This window comes from Pan paniscus, chromosome 5 (genome assembly GCF_029289425.2).
Source record: "Pan paniscus chromosome 5, NHGRI_mPanPan1-v2.0_pri, whole genome shotgun sequence".
NCBI classification, from domain to species: Eukaryota; Metazoa; Chordata; class Mammalia; order Primates; family Hominidae; genus Pan; species Pan paniscus.
Genome location: NC_073254.2, coordinates 55,214,186 through 55,231,712, shown reverse-complemented (window position 1 = coordinate 55,231,712; position 17,527 = coordinate 55,214,186).

Genomic DNA, 17,527 nt, shown 5'->3' with positions numbered 1-17,527 from the left:
CAGTCTCAACTCATGTCCACTTGCCCACGTGATGCACTGGTACCCAGAAGCATGGTGTACCCCCAGAAGCCCCCACTCACACCCTCCACCTGCAGCCCTAACCTCTGACCCCTTTGAACCCCAGTCTCACTTCTCTGTCTCTAAAGTCTTTATCTACTCTCTGCCCTCTGCTATGGTTAAAGATACATGTCTTGTCCTGGGGAGGACATTTGAGAGCAGAATCTAGGTTGGATTCATCTCATGGCCTGTGCAGTCACAGACGCTGTTGCCCTCGGCACCATTTCTCCCCCTTCCCCTGTTCTGTTCCATAATAGGGGGCCGACCCTACTGGCTGTGTTTCTCAGGCTCCCTCATCAGCTTGACTGGCTTCTGGGTCCACCAATAGGAGGCCCTGATGGAAATCGGAGGGTGGGAGGAAGGGAGAGTGTTTCTCCTTTTTATTTCCAGCAGTGCCTGCCTTTCCTCTGGTTCTAGTTTCCTTCTAACAGGCTCATGATGTTCAAGGTGACCCCCTACTGCTAGGGTTTGGTGATCTCCTTCTTTCACCTCCAGCCCTAGGGGTGACAGTGGCTTCCTGCCATTGCTAGTCTTGTTGTTGTCTTACTCTCCTCTGTTGACTTCCCAGCTCCCTGCATCATTTAAGCAACCAATTTTCTGCATTAAATTCCCTCTGGTTCTGTACTCTGAGTGGTTTCTGTTTACTGGCTTGGACTGCCAGATTCATATGCCATTGCCATATAACCCCTCTGGATGCAGATCTGTAAAATGGGGGTAACATTAGAATACGCCTGAAAAAGTGGTTATGGGGATCATATGATTCAACCCTTGTAAAGCACAGAGCACAGTACCTGGCATGAGGCAGGTGTTCAGTAAGTGGGTGGTGCTATTATTAGTGAACTGTGTGTGTCAGTGAACTATGTATGTTAATAAACTGTGTGTGTGTGTTATTACTAGTGAACGGAACTGATAAATCTCTGTGGATGTGAGTGTGCATTGGGGAAGGGGAGGATGTCCATTTCTGGGGGCAGCTGTGTGTGCCCTGTGTGAAAGGGTGCCTCTGTGGGTAACCAAACCAGAATTGAGAGCCCATGTAGAGTGCGCTCATTGAAAATGCCCCTTGTCACCTCATTATCCCCTTGTACAATCACCTTTCCCATTGCAAGCTTATAAAATCAAAGAACCTGGAAGACTCTGGGGGCAGAGAGTAGGTGCCAGCCTCAGCCCTCCTGGGGTTGGCACATCAGAGATATGGGTTGTCTGTGGGGAAGACAAGGTCTTCTGTGGCTGAGTGGCCAGAGGAGCAGGGAGAGGATTGCCTGGAGCCCATGGTGCTGTGTGGGCCATGCAGGAATCTGTGCCAGACTCAACAGAACTCATCCCATGGAACCAAACTTCCTGATCCTTTAGCATGTGCATCCCTGGTCCAGGCATGGGATGAATCATGTAAGAGCTTCAGTCCGTGGCCATTGGCAAGGGACCTCCAATTCCTCTGATCTGCAGACACATGTGGAATTTAGAGCTCATGGGCATTAGAGACTCATTCCTATCATAACACAGAGGAGGAAACTGGCCAAGAGAGGGGGAACGACTTGCCCAAAGTCACTGAGCTGGAATTAGAACTCAAGTCTCCTTATTCTATGCTATCTTTTTTGTATTGGGCAGAAACAACCTTCTCAAATTTTCCAGTACAAATGGATATGTCAATAAGAGCAATTATCCTTTACCTGTGTTTTAGGCTTTACAGTTTACAAATACGTATCTCATTTGTGATGGGGATAATATTTTACAAATATGAGATCAATGCATTTTGATTTCCCCTCTAAAGTGTGTTCTCATCCAGTCTTCTTTCTCCAAGGCTAAGCCATGAGATTTGTCACTCCAGTGAGAGGAGAATGGTCCTGCTTGGAGCAAAGACTCCATGGAGTCGGCCTAGAGGACTCTGGTAATCTAGTAGGGCTCAAATCCTGGCTCATTCGCTGGGCAAATAACTTCTCTATTCCTTAGCCTTTTCCTCTGCAGCCAGAGGATATCTCAGACCTCCCTTATAAAGGAGTTTTGAGATAGGAACAGAGTAAGTGTTGCATACGTGCTATCAGGCCTAGAGGACTTGCTCATGGGGCTTTCCATAGGGAACACCCATCACCCGTTCATTCCAGTCTTGAGGCTTGTAGGGGAAAGGAAGGAGCTGGAGATGAGGATGGAGGCAATAAGACCTGAAAACTGGTCTTTCTCCAGGCTAAACTCCCCTGTATTAATGGAGAAGACACCAGAGAAGAGAAGATTCTGCCCCAATCTCTTTTAGGATTCAGGCAGGTCATTGGCCTCCCAGGCCACTCCTGCTGCAGTGTGAGGTGGCTGCACTGAAGGTGACTGGGCAGTGTGATATAGTTACTGGGGAGAAGGCTTGAGTTTGGGTCTCCAAATACCTCATGGTTTCTGCATGCCTATGATGGAGCCCAGAAATTTCTGCTTGCTTGAAGTGAGGTAATTCTAGTTTGAGAGTTTCCCAGAGTTCAGAGAAGGCTGGAGGACAGGACCTCAGAGGGTCTTCAGCATCATCAAGAGTCAGAATGGGACCTGTTCCATATGGGAGTACCAGGGTCAGCCCTGCCCTGACGGAGCTGGAAAAGAACATGCCAGAGGTTATCAGCCTTGCCCATCAGCAATGGAGGGCTGCTGAATGCTCAGGGATAGACCACCCACCCTCATCTTGCTGGGCACCAATCCACACATATCCAAGTACTGCTTGAGGCCACATGTACCCTTCCCTCCAGTGCCATCCAAGCCTCTCACCATCCACAAAGGTTCCACCCTGGAGGGCAGGAGGGAAAGAAAGATCAGCATTTTATCCGCAAGAAACTAAGTGGTTTCTTTAAAAGACTGTTTAAATCACTGAATTGAACTTGAATGACTGTATTGGGCTAAAATTTAGTTGCCCCTCCCCCATTCCCACAGACTAGGGGCACACACTCCAATCAGCTCACAGGAAATAAAGAAAAGTGCCTTCTCTGCACATCTGAGTGTGCTGTAAGTACATCTGTGACCTTGCCACACATATATTATCTTGTTTGATTCCCATATGTGCTGGAAAACAGCCATTGCTGGGGGTCAGCTTAGAGTGGCCATATGGTAGGGAATAGCAGAGGCCATGGTGGCGTGCCCAGAATTATCTTCATTATCACCATTTCCACTTCTAGTGGCTCCAGAGGCCTTGGGCTCCTCCTGCGAGCACCTCCCACCATGTTGGGTTCTGAGTTGAACCGAGTTTGGTGAAGGAAGGTGGATGCAATGTAACTCAGGGGGAGAGTGCTAAGGCTTTGGACACTCCCAGACCAGACCTGGGTGGAAATCCCAGCCTTCTTGCTTACCTGCCATGTGAGCCTGGGGAAGCAACTTCACCTTTCTCAACCATAAAATGGAGATCATAACAAAGTTAACTGCAATTTGGATGTGAGAGTGAGGTGCGTGTAGAGTACTAGCACAATGCCCTGGGCATGGCAGGTTCTTGGTAAACGGTAGCAAATTTAAGGATGAATAAATGAATGAATGAATGGGCCATTGCAGAGATAAACACACAGGTAGGGGTCTCACGCTGACAGGCAGTATAATGTTGTGTTTAGGAGTGAGGGCTCCAAAGCCAAGTGGCCTAGGCTTAAATGTGGCCTTGGTCACTTACTTGCTATATGGAAAAGTTAATAAATCTCTCCAGGCCTCTGCACTCCTGCATATACAATGAGAATTGGGATAATGATACCCATCTAATGGGGTTGCTGTGAGGATTAAATGAGTTAATGTACATAAACCTCTTATAGCAGTGCCTGGTCCAAAATGAGTGCTCTGTAAATGTTAGCCATTGATATGATGATGATAGCTGCCATTCCATTTCACTCCTGCCCAGCATTGCTCTAGGTCCGGTGAAGAATATATGAGAAGCATAAGACATGACATCTGGCCTCAAGCAGTTCATTGAGGAGGCCAGATGTTCATCCCTGCAGCTACCATGCTCAGGCTGGCATATGGGCAAGAGTGAGGCTAATAGAACCAAGGACCCAAGGGAAGTGCACATAAAAGATGGCACTGGGAGCAGAGGCGCAGAGTAGAAGGAGGCAGGTGACTGAGGTGATGGTGCCTAGGTGCCCTTGCAGGATGGGCTAGGTGTGCTATCCAATTTCACACACTCCATGTCTCCCCACTAAAGTTTCTCACTATGGGGGCGCCTAGTAGCCAAGCCAGTGACAGTGTAACAGGAGTCCAGACACTAGTGGCCTTTGTATTTGCCTCACCTTTCTGAGAACAGAAGACTGTGGACAAGTCACTTGCTGCCTTGAGCCTCCATTTCCGTAAACATAAAATGGGAATCATAGCACCTGTCCTTCCAATTTCTCAGGGTGGTCACATGGTAAAATAAACCAAGAAGAAAGTACAAAGTAGGTGGTTAGGATCTTCAAATGAATTAGCCAATGCATGAACCACCAGCCCATGGACTATTGGTAAGATAACTCAAATGAACCACCCTCTGAAGGAGAAGTTGGGGTACTTTCACCCCTGATTTGGTGAGAGGACAGCTGTCTCATCTCATAGACCTAAAGATCTTCTGTTTTTAGTTTTAATCCCCTCAGAGTGCTGACATCAACTATGGGGTAAATAGCTGACCTTGTAGCCTTCCTGCACCATGCCGCTTGCCCATGGATATCACAGCTGGTAAAGACAGAAGGACCAAACTCCAAGCTCCTTAGCGAAGAAGATAATGCAACCCACACAACCCTCTTTGCTGGATGGTGGCCTTTGTTTTCTGCCATAAGATGCTGGCCTAGGGGCCCCATCTGCCTGCTGCCCCGTGAAACCCACCCACCTCTGCTCACGATCTCCACCCTACTTTCTGTCTGCTCATCCCTCAGAAATCAAGCTTAATCACCTTCTGTCTGGCTTCTGCATTGCGATAAATAGTTGTGGCGTGCTTCTGAGGAGGAAAAAAATATCCAGCATTTAAAATATTGAGCCACTCAGAAATAATTATTCATGAGGTTTTTGTGCATGCATTAGAGTTTTCCCTCGAGGCTGAGGGCTGCCTGCTGGAATGAACTTAGCCACAACTTGGCTTTTATTTCCTTGTTTTATTTTTTTCTTTCTCATTTTTTCCTCCGTGAGTTTATGATTCCTTGACACATTTAAGAAATTGAAACATTAAAAATGCTCATGAGCATGACATAGGCAGGGCATTTCTGAGCTCATCAACAGAAGAAGCTTATGATGAGGAAGAGGGACCTTAGAGACGTGAGGGTTGCGCACGAGGGCACCCAGTCCAGGGTGGGAGTAGGCAGAGCCCCTGTCTTCAGGGAGCTCCAGTCAGAGAGGAGATGTAGCCCTGTCCCCAGGGAGCCCCAGCCAGAGGGGACCTGTAGCCCCATCGTCAGAAAGCCCTAGTCTGAGGGAGACACAGCCCTGTCCTCAGGGAGCCCCAGTCTGAGGGGAGCCGCAGCCCCGTCCTGAGAAAGCCCCAGTCTGAGGGAGACACAGCCCTGTCCTCAGGGAGCCTCGGTCTGAGGGGAGACGCAGCCCCATCCTCAGGGAGCTCCAGTCTGAGGGGAGACACAGCCCCATCCTCAGGGAGCTCCAGTCTGAGGGAGACACAGCCCTGTCCTCAGGGAGCCCCAGTCTGAGGGCAGCCGCAGCCCCGTCCTCAGCGAGCTCCAGTCTGAGGGAAGACACAGCTCCATCCTCAGGGAGCCCCAGTCTGAGGGGAGACAGAGGCCTGTCCTCAGGGAGCCTCAGTCTGAGGGGAGATGCAGCCCCATCTTCAGGGAGTCCCAGTCTGATTGAGGAGACACAGCTCCGTCCTCAAGGAGCCCCAGTCTGAGGGAAGAGCAACCCAAGCTCTCTTGGGACTTCCTGTAAGAAGGGAGATTCTATTCCGTTTTAGAGATGGTGTTCTCAAGCTCAATGACTTTCTGATTGGGAGATGTGTTTGACAGTGTCGTTTTTCAATGGGCAATGGAATTGACTGATTTACTTATTTATTCATTCAACAAATATTTATTGAATACAGATTTAATTCTGTACCAAGTAGTCATAATACTGAGGGATTCACCTGAAAAAAATAAGACACAGTCTTTTTCGCTCAAGACCACCAGCCTTATTTGGGAGACAGGTAGGTAACAGTTTTCACTGTAAATTGTAATAAGTGCTCTAACAGAGAGGAGCCCACAGGTCTGGGGAGAGAGACAGGCATGGCCCAATGTCTCCATTTTGCTGTGGAGTCTTCCGAAAAGATGGAACAGGAAGAAAACAAGTGTTGAATGTGGAATATCGGAACCTCTCTAAAGGATGTTTTTCACTCACTCATTGATGGATTTATTCAGTAAATATTTTTGGAGGCCCTCTAGATTCCAGTACTATGCCAAATGTAGGGATAGAAGGGGGGTAGGCATGACTCCTCCTCTTCAGCAGCTCATTGACCTGTGGAATCTTCAGCAATTCTTCATTGGCATATTCCAGAACTTTAGAGCAAAAGCCACTTGGAGGCCCTCTGGTTCTGTCCCCCAACTCGAGACACAAGGTTGTGTGGACAGACCGAGTCCCAGCACTTGGCACAGTGCTCAGAGAGGAGCACTCTAAATCCAGGCAAATCCAACTACACTTACCTGATCCCCCCCCTTTTTTTTTGAGACATAGTCTCGCTCTGTCACCCGCTGGAGTGCTGTGGCGCCATCTCGGCTCACTGCAAGCTCCGCCTCCCGGGTTCATGCCATTTTCCCATTTCAGCCTCCCAAGTAGCTGGGACTACAGGCGTGCACCACCATGCCTGGCTAATATTGTTTTTGTAGTTTTAGTAGAGAGGGGGTTTCACCATGTTAGCCAGGATGGTCTCAATCTCCTGACCTCGTGATCCTCCCCCCTCGGCCTCCCAAAGTGCTGGGACTGCAGGCATGAGCCACCACGCCCGGCCACCTGATCCCCACTCTTAAGAGATCTCTGTTTAGGTCTGATCAGCTTTCCTCTATCCCTCTTGCTGCAAACTCATCCCTTTTTTTGTGGGGGCGCCATGGAGGAGCTCTTCGCCCTCCCTGCCCTCCAACCTCCTCTGCCTTCCTGGCTTCGCTACAGCACACTAGCCTAGCCATCTCTGTGGTTTCTGCTCACTGAAAGACCCTGAAGATGATCAGATGATAGGTTTCTATGAGCCCAGAATCAAGATCTTCCCAGGGCAAAGGTGCGCCACCCCATAGGGAGTTTGGCGGCTGGGATGGGGGTAAATCAAGAGCACACTTTGGGAATTGGAGCAATAGCCTTAGGACCTGCTGGGCCTGCCCTGGGAGGCAGGGGCAGGTCTGGGTGAAGTGGTCCCACCTGCTGGGCCTGCCCTGGGAGGTGGGGGCAGGGGCTGGTCTGAGTGAAGTGGTGCCATGTGGGGTATAGCTGCCTTTAGAGCAGGTAGAGTCCTTTAGGATAGCTGAGTTAGGGAACAGGTGAAGCTGCTGTAATAGAGGCTCAAAAGACAGCGGCTGACACAAAGGGGAGTTTACCACTCTCTTTCGTGATAAGCTAGAGGCAGGTGGGTAGTCTGGGTTATCCACCCCAGACTGGGGGTGCTGCTCTGCCACTGTCAGCACAGGCCTTCTGTTGCAGGCTGCATGAGGGCTGCTCCAGTGGTGGCCAATCTCCAGCTGGTGGGAGGTCAGGAAAGAATAAATAGTATTCTCCTTTTTCTTTTTTTAAGGATATGGCCTGGAGATTGCTTCTGCCCACACTTTCACTCACATCCCATTGGCCAGAACTTAGTCACATGGCCAGTTCTCATTGTCGGGGCATCTTGGAAATGTAGTCTGCATCAGGGAAGCTATGAGCTCTGCTAAAGCTTGAGTGATACTAAAAACAAGGAGAGAATGGACACTGGGCATCATTCATGGTTCGTGTCACAGGGATCACCTCAATGCTGCCGAAGATCCACGGCAGCTTTATTTCCCCCAAACACCTCAGCAGCGTTTCTGTTCCCAAGGAATAGCAGGATTCCAGAGAAAAGCCCCCAGGGCAACCAGCTCTGAGGCAGGAAGAAGCCTCTTGGAATTGCTTTCATGTAGACTTTTTGATGCTGCCTAAAAATGAGGTTGGTGATGGGGTCCCTCAGAAGCCAGGCTGAGACCCTCAGTCCACCAGGGCTGGTGCCTAGAGCCTATGCCGCGGCAGCAGGGGCTGAGCACCATGCAGTCGTGGCAACCACAGGGGGCCCCTCTAGGACTCTGGGGGGTTCACCCTGTCCTGACCCAGCAGTTGCATTTGGTGCCCTCCTCTGTCCTCTTAGTGTGCCCTTTTAAATTCTATTTCCAAACGAAATGATGGCTCCTTTGTGAAAGCTCCTGTGCATGCTGCCTGAGGGCTTTCTCTGGTTACTGGAGCATGCCTGTGCCCTCCCACAGGACAGAAGTACCAGGGAATTACCCTGAGGAGTAGCTCCCAAACAATACTAAATGGCAGTTGGTGCATAAATAGCCAGCTCTGGAATGTGTTCTACGCAGTCTCTGAGAGATTCCCAGTGGGACTGAGCCCCAGTTATCCACAACAGTAATCTGCTACCTGTACTGGCTTATTTTCCTGTCTTATTTTCTTTCTTCCCTATAGGTACTTCTTGGGGGTGACTTCCCAAATCAACTATTTGTCCTGACATCATTGTCTCTGACTCTACTTCTGATGAACTCAGACCAAGAAACCTGGGTTGATTGGTTCTCCTTACTGTCTCCAGAGAGAAGATCTGACAACCAAGGCAGAGGACTCCAAACTGGGAAAGAGCAGGAAGCTGAGTCTTATTGTCACTGTAGTTCCAGCACCTGGCATAGTACCACACACGGGACAGGTGGATACGTGCCCAGAAAGTATTCCATTAGATTGAGTTAATTAATTAAAGTGTATTCTCTCATCAACTTGCTGTGTGATTTTGGGCAAGTCACTTTACCTCTCTGAGCCACATTTTCACCATCTCCAAATACATCACCTACTTAGAAGATGCAATGAGATAACAGCTGTGAATGAGCTTTGTGATTCTAACACCTTCTGAATCTTAAGGGGTGAATGATTAGAAAGCTGCCTCTTATTCTTGTTGCTGCTTTTCGAAATGCCCAAATGGGAACATTTTAATGGCTAAAAGGCAGCACCAATTTTCTCATTGAAATTCTTTTATTCGACAAAGTGGATAATCTTAGTGGAAGGAATATACATTATACTTTCTGTAAGATGCATTAAAGTTGTTTTCATTTTGAATTAAACATGCTGTTTCTGAATATTTGTTCTGAATTGGTCTTGTGCCCAAAAAATAAATAAATAAATAAATAAAGAGGAAGGCTGCTCCTCACTAATTTTCTCATTTGATAGCTGAGAAAATGGAGCAGGGAGGACTGTGTCCCTAGGGCTACAGGCTAGTTAGGAATATCCATTCATTCTGCAGATACTACGTGGGCACAGTTATGACCAAGCACTGTGCTGGGTGGGGGCGTGCCTTGGTGAGCCCAAATGGTCACAGTTCTGCCACCATGAAGCTGTCAGTCTCGTGGAGGCTGTGGCTCTAAACAGAACAGTCACACTAAGGGTTGAACAGCAAGTGCTACGACAGAAAGGAACATGTTTCTTCAAGAACTAAAGCAATGGACCTAATCTTGTGGTGGTGGTGAATGGAGAGAGAAGGTACCCAGAGAAAGACTATTTGAACTGAAGTCTGAAGTCTGAGGCATTATCTGGGAGAAAAAGGAAGGGAGAGCCTCCCAGAGGAGATAGCATATGCAAAGATCCTGTGGCCTGAGGTAGTACATACATGGTGGGTTTGAGGAAGTGAAAGAACGTCCTTGTGGCAAGAGTATGGAGCACAAGGTGTGGGCTGATGAGAAATAAGGCTGCAGAGGTGGGCAGGAGGGTCCTCATAGGTCCTTGGAGGGCATGTGTGCTAAGCCAGCTGTGGAATCCAAGTTTTATTCATTTTTTTCTGCCCAAAATTGTCTACAAAAATTTTAAAATACAGAAAAGTTGCACAGTGAACACTCATATACCCACCACTTGGATTCTACAATTTGCATTTTGCTCTCTTTGCTTTATTACATATCTTTCCATCAATCCATCCCTTATTCATCTATTAATCCATCCTATTTTTCATGCTCTTCAAAGTAAGTTATGACATCAATGCAGTTCAGCCCCAAACACTTTGGCCTGTGTATCGTATCACTGGCAAAAGCATACTGCTGTGCAGCCCAGATCCTTATCAAGATACCAAACATTCCATCACTCCAGAAAGTTCCTTTGTGTCCCTTCTCAGTTAATTCCTGCCTTCAACTTTCAGGCAACCACTGTTCTGATGTTTTGCACCATAAATTAAATTTACTTATCCTAGAACTTCATATAAGTGGAATGATTCCTTATATCCCTTTTTGGGCAAGGCTTTTTTAGCTCAACATAATGTTTTAGAGATTAATTCGTATTGCATATATCAAGAGTTCCTCCCTTTTTGTTGTAGAATAGCATCCCTTCTATGTATCTGTTAAAATTCGGTCATCCATTCTACTGTTAATACATATTTGGGTTGTTTCCAGTTTGGGGTGATTAAGAATAACACTGCTATGAACATTTTTGTACAAGTCTTTCTGAGGATGTGTGTTTTCATTTCTCTTGGGTAAATACCCAGGAACGGAACTGTTGGGTCATAAGCTTGATGTGTATTTAGTTTTATAAGCAACTTGCAGACTCTTCTCCAAAGTGGCTATACCATTTTCTATTCTCATGAACAGGGTAGAATTCCAGTTGTTCCACATACTCATCAGTACTTTCTGTCATCAGCCTTTTACATTTTTAAATTGGTGAGTGTGTAACGATAGTTCATTATCAATTTAATTTGCATTTCTCTGGTGGTCAGTTGATGCTGAGAACTTTTTCCATATGCTTATGGGCCATTTGCATTGGCTTTTGGTGAACTATCTGTTAAAATCTTTTGTCTACTTTTAAAAAAGAAAATTATTTATCTCCTTATTATTAAGTTTTACGGGTTGTGTGTGTGTGTGTCCTGCATATAAGTCCTTTGTCAGATAGATACAGTAATTATTTTAACCAACAAATGTTAATTGAACAACTGCTAATACAAGGCAATGTGCTAAACTAGACAGCCTGAGGTCTGCCTGTGGAAAGTCACAGTCTAGGTTCCCCGACTAGCAAATCCAAAGCTCTTCCCACTAAACTCACCTTCTCAGAAGAAGAAAGCTTTAGATTCCATATTTTGTCAGGATCCTTGAGCTAGCAGGAGGGGCTTCAAAGGAGGCATCAGATCCCAGCTCAGCCACTTACTTGCTGTGTGATTGGGGGCAAGTCACCTAACTTCTCTGAGATTTTGTTTACTCATCTAAAAAAAGGGAAGGGAAGGGAAAGAAAAAAAAAGGACCTACCTCATAGATTTGCTGTGAAGACTAAAGGAGGCAAAAACACCGGGCATACAGTAGGCCCTAAGCCAACGTCAGTTTTCTTTCTTTTTCTTCCCCTGGGACAAGAGTCTGTGCTAACCCTGAGGTGACTTCAGCAAGGCTTGACCTGTCTTTGCAGGGTTCTAATAGAGACAAACTGTGTAGTTTAAAAATTAGATGTTATGATGGTACTAACAAAGTAGTGAGTACTTATTCTCTCCAGGGTTGTGCTCAGTGGCCCCTGTTTTCCAGAACTGATGAAATTTCCTGGGTTTGCTACTGGAGTATGTTTTTAATGGGCTTTCTGATTTCTCTCCATCAGCAAAGAGCTGAGAGAGAAGCACGCTGGCCTGGGAGGGAGAGGGCCTGGGTTCCTGGCCTGTCTCAGTCTTAACCAACCATGTGCTCCAGGCAGGTTTCTCTCATTCCTCTTGTGCAGACCCTTTGGAGTAAAATCAAGGAGTGGGGCAAAGCAATTTCTAAGGTCTCTTCCAGTTCAAATATTCTGTGCTTGCAGGTTTCTTGGGTCCCTGATGAATGCTGGACCATGGCTGGGAGACACATTTTCAAGCAGAATTGACTGTTAGATCAGCAAGCATTTATTAAGCACTTTTATATGATCTTATGTTTTGAGACTTGGGGTGGGAGGACAGAGGCCCAAGGGAACTATTAGATGTATCACAACTCAAAGAGTCTCAATCAGACCTAAATTTAAAAATAATTGATAGGAAACATGTTAATGTTCTTGAAAAAGCAAAGACAAAATAACTGCATACCCAGTTACTCAGGCACCTCTGTGTTCAATTTTCCTTTAACCAACTTCTTAACAGCCAATTAATGATTTTCTTTATGCAATTGATGGAACTGGGGACTGTCTTACTACTCCCTTTATTTTTGCCTAAGTAGAAGACATGTATTTGTTGGCTGTAAGGGTTTTGGATGGTTTTTTGTTTGTTTGTTTTTAGATTATATATCAGTGAGATGAAAGCCATATCTCTTCTCTAATTTACTAATTTGGTAAATTCAAAGCTTCCTGGGAGGGATTTGTGTAAACTGTGGTTGAAAAGGAAGGCAGCCCGTGCGAATAACAGCAGCCAGGCTGGCAGTGCTTGGAGGGGCTTCCTCCGGCCCCAGCCTGGGGCTCTCCTGAAGTTCACAGCTAAGTGGGGCCAGCCCCAGGAGGCAGCACTGCCGTGCTTCAGAGCAACCAGCTGCCTTTCTCACCTCCTAGGTGGGCACATTACTCTGGCACTCAGTTTCCTCACCTGTATAATGGAGATGGTGGTAATGCCAACCCTGCCAGATTGTTTGAGGAGTACATGGGGTGGTGAGTGTAAAGCACTCAGTACAGTGCCTGGCATATCATAGGCTCCATATCCATGTTATCAATATGAAGGGAATTGTCAGTGTGAAGGGAACAGTGTTGGAGGCCCCTTAGCTTCTAGTCACTTGGATGTAAGGGACCTCTTCAGCAGACATACAGGAGTCAGCCTCTGAATCCTTTCAGTTCTTCTCCCTCAGGGATATGTCTCCTCTGGATTGTCCCCAAGGCTTTATCCTTAAGTCACAATTTTCCCAACATTTTTTTCCTTCTGAAGCTCTTGGTCTCCATTTACATGTAAATTGGACGTCTGAGTTCCTGAGGCCACAGAGTTTGTTGAATCTGGCTTTCACATTTTAAGGGAGGTAAAGAAATACTGCAACAGTGAGGGATGTAATTTTCAACCCAGAATAAATCTTCCTCTTCCTGGTCCCTGACAATCTCCCATTCGTAGGTGCTGGGACTAGGAGTGGTGAATTTCCTACTGCAAAGGATCTCCCCAAGGCTATTCCCCAAGGGGCTCATTTAACAGGGCCTCTGTCATAGTCCATCAACACCTCTCAAGGGCTGACACTTTCTACCTCTTTAAACTTTTTCATACCTGCAGCAAACGCTTCCAAGCAACAGGGGTCAGGGTAAAGGCCTGCTTGATTGCCCTTTCCCGTAACACCTCCATCCCCCTCCTCCAGGTTCTGAAGTCCCCCAGACCAGTGTTGTCCTGAACTGGAGCAGGCAGTAGAGGGATAAGTAAATCCTTATAACAAATACTACTGTATAACAGCATATTGGATGCCAGTCCCCATTGGCTAACCAAATGCTTTCCCTGCATCATCTCATTTTATCCTCAAGAACCCTGGTAGCAGATACCATTATTCACTCAACCGAAATCAGGAAGCTGAAGCTCAGAAAGGTTCACCAATTTGCCAGAGACATGAACTTTGCTAATGGTAGATCTGGAATTGGAGTCAGGGGTTCTGACTCCCGAGAGCAGCATGCCATCCTCTGCTGTAGGTGTGATCCTCATGGGAGGGATGAAACCAGGATTTGGCCTTGGGCCTGTCTGACTCCTCAGCCCTGCTCATGCTGCTTAGGAGAGACTCACTGTAGGTATCATACAATGAGTTTTCAAATAAATAAGATTCAGCAAAACCCAGAGAACATCAAAACCCTGTCGGATGCAATTTAATGTCTCTTAGAGATTCAAGGAAGCATATTGTGCTCATTCAGGAATTCAGGACCACGGCTGCTGTGTTGATTGCTCTGAAGATGGGCAGAGCTAGTCAACTGCTAAGGCTTCCAGGGACGGAGAACCAGGTAATGGAAAGGTTTCCTGCACTGTCTTAGTTTATCTTCTTATGAAAATGGTGATTGGATTTTAGAGTCAGGGATGGGTGAAGCTCATAGAGAACTGTTTAGATGTGAAGACAATGTGATCCCACTCACCAGATAGCCTATAACAATGAATAATAGTAGGTACCACTGAATTTATATGCTAAGCAGTTTCTAGACACACACACATATATTTAACGTAGTATCTCATTCAAAGTTTATCAACTTATGAGGTGGGTATCTTCCCAGGTTGACAGATAAGACATGGCCACCCAGAGATGTTAAGTAAGTGACTCAATGTCACACAGCTGGGAATTAGAGGGTTTGAACCTGGACACTCTGGCTCTAGAATATGTGTTTTAATCATGTTCTATATTCTGTAACTATTTAGTGAGCCCCTGATGAGTGCTTAGCATGATGCTAGGAGTATTAAAGTGTTAATCCCCAGACCCCTGCACATCTTCTTCCTTAAAAGGAATCATATGGGGACTGGTCCATGGCTTCCCCCCTAAGGTCATGCATGTTCCATGGGGCAAGATCCCACCCAGGTTGCCCAGCTGCATACTCAGCCGTTGGTAAAGGCTCTGGTACTCGGCATCAATTGAGAGATTGAGACAGTTCAGCTCATCCCACCACAACCAGCCACATGAGCTCCAAGCCCAATGGCTAGCGCTGCAAGAGGACCTGGGGTTGGAGAATGTGTAGCAGGGAGAGTGGAAACTCCAGGGAAAAGAAAGGGCTTCTGTAGCCTAAGGCCCTTCTGTTATAAGTAAGGCCCTGGGTCATTTCTAATAGCATCAGCTTGTCAGTAATGCAGACTCGGACCCATCCCAGTCTTGCTAATCTGAATATGCATTTTAACAAGATCCTCAAGTAATTTGTGTGCACATGGAAATGTGAGAAGCACTGGTGCTATGGCCTCAATATTTGTGTCCCACACCCCAAATTCATATGTTCAAATACTATCCCCTAAAGTGGTGGTGAGGCCTTTGGGAAGTGATTAGGTCATGGGGTTGGAGCTCTTATAAATGGGATAAGCGCACTTATAAAGGAGACCCCAGAGAACTCCCTCATCTCTTCTATCCTGTAAGGGCACAGCCAAAAGGCGCCATCTATGAACCAAGCAGCAGACCCTCACCAGACACCAAATCTGCCAGCTCCTTGATCTTGAACTTCCTAGCTGCCAGAACTGTGATAAATAAATTTATTGTTTATAAATCACCCAGTCTAAGGTATTTTGTTGTAGTAGCTTGAACAGACCAAGATGACTGGTATCAGGGGCTATCATCAGAATGGCTGATACGGCTCTAAAACTCTTTGTGGAACTGGCTGACTCCACAGGTTTAGCAGGCAAAGGTCAAGTTCAAAAAGGTCAGCTCTGAGAAGTTAATATGCTAAATACCAGGGGTTAATGTCAGCTGTGGGAAGGTTGGACTTGCAAGCAGGACTGAATGTGATCCCATGACGAAGGTCGCTTGTATCTCTCTCTGTCTTACTTTCTGTGTGTGAACTGCCCTAGGCTTCCCTCTTTGGGGGTAGCCAGGTGTGCGAATGTGCCTGTCCAGGAGAGATGCAAGCGTTGATCCACAGGGTTTGAAGTCACTCTCTAAGTGGAATCAGACTAACCTTACCTCTGCTTGTTGTGGCTGCTGCTGCCCTGATTCTCATTCATGAGTACATAAGTGTATATTCCATGTACAGCTAGAAGTCTGTCCATACACAGGATTCTTGTATCTTACACAGAACACTTTGCAGAACACAGTTCTCTACTGGAATCCCTGTCCACTTATATTAGACTTAAGTATTTAAATTTAATCCATTAGTACTTCTATATTTAATTTTTAAAAATTAAATAAATTATTCACCTATTAATAAATAATAAAGTTTAACAGCTGTTAATGAGCATTTGAAATAGATAAATTATTACATCCTGTACACAATACCAATATTTACCTGTGAAACAGAAAAGTTGTACCTATAAGAAGCTTTACCATTTTGACCTGGTTCTCTTTTACTGTTAGCAAATATGAACTAATTACTCTATTATGTAGCATAAATAAGAAAGGGAGGGGGAGATGAAGGTGATTTACATGCTAAGAGCATGTTTTGTTCAACTCTTTTGACTACTCTAGCCCAGCGCATGCTCCCTCCCATCCCCAACAACTAGGGGGAGATGGGGAGTAGCCCATGAGGGTTGCCATTGGTTACATGGTGTTATAAACCATTCAAGAGTAAATTGCCCATCCCTCTCTTGCTGGGTGTTTCCCCAGAGTATTGCTAAAAGAGCCTCATGTAAAACCAGAAGTAGGAGTGAGCTACACACTGAATAAGAAAAGCATCCATGAAAATACTGTTACTTTTATTATATAGGGAATATAAAAGGCATATAAATAAAAATATTTTATTATGCGATTTGAACATTAAATTTCATTGCCATACCCCACATGCTTTGTTATGCAGACTGACGTCTGCTAGGAATGAGACTCTGGGATTGCCTTTCTAGCTTGTGTAATTCTAAGAGGTCCTGAAACAGTGTATTAGAATTTCCATTTATGCAAAAAGCTGTATGTGTGTGTGTGTGTGTGTAGGTGTGGGATGCGTGCATGGAAGTATGTATATATGTATACGCATGTGGATGAAAAAATGTAGATACACTTGCACGTGTAGTCACTCATTCTGTTTGTCAGTTACCTATTTATTAAAATGTCTACTATGTGCTATTTTACATGCTGAGGATTCAGCAATGCACCAAAACGACAAAATCTCTGTCTTCATGGAGTTAATATTCTCATGGGAGAGGGTATTAGGCCATTCTTGCATTGCTATAAAAGAATACCTGAGACTGGGTAATTTATAAGGAGAAGAGGTTTAATTGGCTCACAGTTCTGCAGGCTGTACAGGAAGCATGGTGCCGGAATCTGCTTGGTTTCTGGGGAGGCCCAAGGAAACTTGCAATCATGGGGGAAGGTGAATGAGTAGCAGGTATCTCACATGGCGGGAGCAGGAGCAAGAGAGAGCAGGGAGGTGCTACACACCTTTTAAACAACCAGACCTCACAGGAACTCACTCACTATCTCCAGGACAGCACCAAGGGGATGGTGCTAAACTGTTAATGAGAACTCTGCCCTCACGATCCAATCACCTCCCACCAGGCCCCACCTCCAACATTGGGGATTACAATTCAACATGAAATTTGATGGGGACACAGATCCAAACCATATCAGAGAGAAACACCATATCCAAACCAACAAACAAGCAAATATTAAGTGAAGAAAACCAATTAGAATGAGTGATCAGGGTGCCACCTACGACAGCGTGACCAGGAAAGGTGTCTTTGAGAGGGTAACATTTAGACAGAGACCTTCATAAGGGGAGGGAATGAGTTGTGCTGGAGGGGCAGGAATCCAGGCGGAGGGTCCAGCTTATGTTAAAGTGTGGACACAAGGGCTCA